The sequence below is a fragment of the Hypanus sabinus genome, chromosome 16 (assembly GCF_030144855.1).
Source record: "Hypanus sabinus isolate sHypSab1 chromosome 16, sHypSab1.hap1, whole genome shotgun sequence".
Classification (NCBI taxonomy): Eukaryota; Metazoa; Chordata; class Chondrichthyes; order Myliobatiformes; family Dasyatidae; genus Hypanus; species Hypanus sabinus.
This window is the reverse complement of record NC_082721.1, coordinates 82,046,979-82,050,202: the sequence shown is the minus strand read 5'-3', so window position 1 is coordinate 82,050,202 and position 3,224 is coordinate 82,046,979. Positions and strand designations below refer to the sequence as shown.

The 3,224-nt window shown below is 47.4% G+C and overlaps 1 protein-coding gene across 1 annotated transcript in view; it reads left to right on the top strand.

Moving 5' to 3' along the window:
- Positions 1 to 558: 558 nt before the first annotated feature.
- LOC132406499 (neurturin) overlaps positions 559 to 3,224 on the top strand; it is a 33,022-nt gene continuing 30,356 nt past the window's right edge. The window contains exon 1 of the mRNA XM_059992257.1: positions 559 to 634. The gene's annotated coding sequence lies outside the window, so the exon portion shown is untranslated. The remainder of the gene's footprint in view (positions 635 to 3,224) is intronic.

The window sequence follows — 3,224 nt, the reverse complement described above, 5'->3', positions numbered from 1 at the left end:
TCCAATCTCTTTCATCACTGCAGTCGGCAGGTCAGCTGTGAGGGCACCAGCGTGACAACACCCCTTCCCACTCAAGAGTGGGCACTGGGGCGACACCCTGGCAGGTTGGCACTGGGGCGATACCCTCACAAGTGGGCACTGGGGCGACGCCATCGCAGGTTGGCACTGGGGTGACACCCTGGCAGGTTGGCACTGGGGCGACACCCTCATAAGTGGGCACTGGGATGACACCCTCGTAGGTGGGCACTGAGGTGACACCTTCTCAGGTGGGCACTGGGGCGATACCCTCACAGGTGGGCACTGGGGCGACACCCTCACAGGTGGGCACTCGGGACAATCTCCCCATTACTGGTGGGTGGGCAGTGAGGCGACATCCCCTCAGGTGGGTGCTGGTGTGACCATCGCCCCACCCATGGGTGGGCTGTGAGGCAACACCCCAGCAGGTAGGCCCCACGGGGTCAATAATGTAACACCCACCATGAGTGCCAGGCAATTAATTTTTTTAAAACCCACAGAATTTGGAAAACAGAAACAAACACCGGTGCTGCGAAGTTTCCCTGATCCTTCAGACATACATCCTGCCTGCCGGGCAGATCCCACTATCTCGCTGTAAACAACTCATTGCACAGGACTGGTAGGTTAACAGGCTGATAGCTGGCCCCATTAAGCCATTTTGACTCATCCTCACATAGACTGTTGACTAGAAGCCTTGACCACTCTTTTGCCAAAGTAGATGCTGCTCGACCTGCTGAATTCTTTCAGCATTTTGTTCTTTGTTCAACATCCTGTCACAGGCTCTGCATTGCTTTAAACATACCACCCCCACCTTCATACCAAACATAAGCTTACCTGCATCTCTCTCCTTCCCAGCTGATACAGGGTGGAAGCAGATTGTTCAGTGCACTGTGGGAGCCAGCAACCATCCATTTGTCCGTAACCTCATATTCTTCCCATATTCTCAGCAATGCAAGTTACCATAACCTGCTAACCTGCACGAGTTTGGGTTGCAAGAGGAAATCCGTGCAGACGTGAGAAGAACTTGCAAGTTCCACACAGACAACACTGCAGGTCTTGGATTGAAGGCACCACTGGAAGTGCACTGAGGCAGATCAAAATCATTGACCGTGTCTCTTCACACAGATGCTACCTGAACTTGTGCAAGATTTTGCCTCAGCCAGCGTTTCACGCTGCAGGATGCAGGGAAAGGAATGGCATTCAGTGTCCCATGTCTGAAGTTCACCGTACGTTCATTCTCTTGACTCGGAGACCAGAGCGCTCTCCTATGAGTCATAACTGTTGGCCAGACAGGATGTAAACTCATTTATGGGAACACAAACTGGGGGTACAGAGATGCTGTCACTGATCTTGGTACATAAACACAAAGATGGACACCACTTTAACTGGGACAGTGTAGAAGTTCAGACAAGCACGAAGCAGATGCAAGAATTTTTAGAAGCATGGTTGTCTTCTGATAACTCCGCAAACAAACATATCAAAACAGATGCCTTCTACTAACCACTAAGCCAAAAGAAGCAAGCCAATAGAATTAAAAGGTCACCTGAAGGGGTGGCCAATCAGGACTGAGGCAAGGGAACAGGGGCCGATATAAACGCGAACACTCCCAGAGAAAAACACCAACAGCTGCACACTGAGGATGTCACCTCAACTGTCTGCAGACTAACTGCCAAGTTCAGCAAACACCTCAGCCCAAGCTACTGATATTCACCACCATCCTAAATAACCGATTGTATTTATCACAGTTATAGAGCAGTACAGCACAGAAACAGGCCCTACATCCCATCTAGTCTATACCAGCCCGGTTTTCTGCCTTGTCCAATCTATTTGCACCTAGACCATAGCCCTCCATATCTCTTTCATCCATGTACTCATCAAAATTTCGTTTAAATTTTGCAATTGAACCCGCATATACCACTTCTGCTGGCAGCTCATTCCACACTCGCATCACCCTCAAAGTGAACAAATTTACTCGAGCATTTCACCTTTGACAGTCTCATCCACCCAGAGGGGAGAAAGCCTTATCTGTACCCCTCGTAATTTTGTACACCTCTTTAAGATCTCCCCTCATTCTTCAATGGTCCAGGGAATAAAGTCGTTCAACCTTTCCTCATAGCACTGGTCCTCAAGTGCTGGAAGCATCCTTGTAAATTTCTCTGTACTCTTTCATGCTTTTTTGATATATTCCTTTAGGTAGGTGAGCAGAACTACACACAATAATCCAATTTCGGCCTCACTAAAGTCTTAAGCAGCTTCAACATAACATTCAACTCTTGCATTCGGTACATTGATTTATGAAGACCAATATGCCAAAAGCCCTTTGTACAAGCCTTTCTACCTGTGACACCACTTTCAAGGAATTCTGGATCTGTATTCCCAAATCCCTCAGTTCTACCACAGGCTTCAGTGCCTTACCGATCACAGTGCAAGTCTTATCGTGCTTAGTCCTCCCAGAGTGCAATACTCAAACCTTGTCTGCATTAAATTCCGTCTGACAATTTTCAGCCCATTTTCCCAGCTGATGCAGACACTACCTCACTGTCCATTACACCCCTGGTCTTGGTGTCAACTGGAAATTTGCTGATCCAGTTTACCAAACTATCGTCTAAACCGGTAATGTAGATGATAAACAATAACAGACCCAGCATCAATCCCTGTGGCACATCACTAGTCATAGGCTTCCAGTTAGAGTGACAACCATCTACTACCACTCTCTGGCTTCTCCCACAAAGCCAATGTCTAACCCAATATACTACCTCATCCTGAATGTCAAGCAACTTACCTCCTGGACAATGTCCTCTACCTTTCCTTCATCAATCTTTTTGGTAACCTCCTCAAAAATCTGTAAGATTTTGTGTTTATTTAGAGATGCAATGCAGTATAGACCCTTGCAGCCCTTCAAGCTGCTATGCCAACAACCTACCAATTTAGCCCCATGGGATAATTTACAATGAGCATTTAGCAGACTAATGGGTATGTTTTTTGGGCTGTGGGAGGAAAGTGGAGTGCCCAAAGGAAGCCCACTCATTACAGAGAGGACATACATTCTCCTTACAGAAGACATTGGAATTAAATTTAAAATTCCCGCGCCCTGAGGTGTAATAGTGGTGTGGGGCAATTAGCACATGCTACTGTGGCACCCCACACCACACAAAGCCATTACCTGAATCAGGGCCTGTCTATCCAAATATTTATATATCCTATCCCCT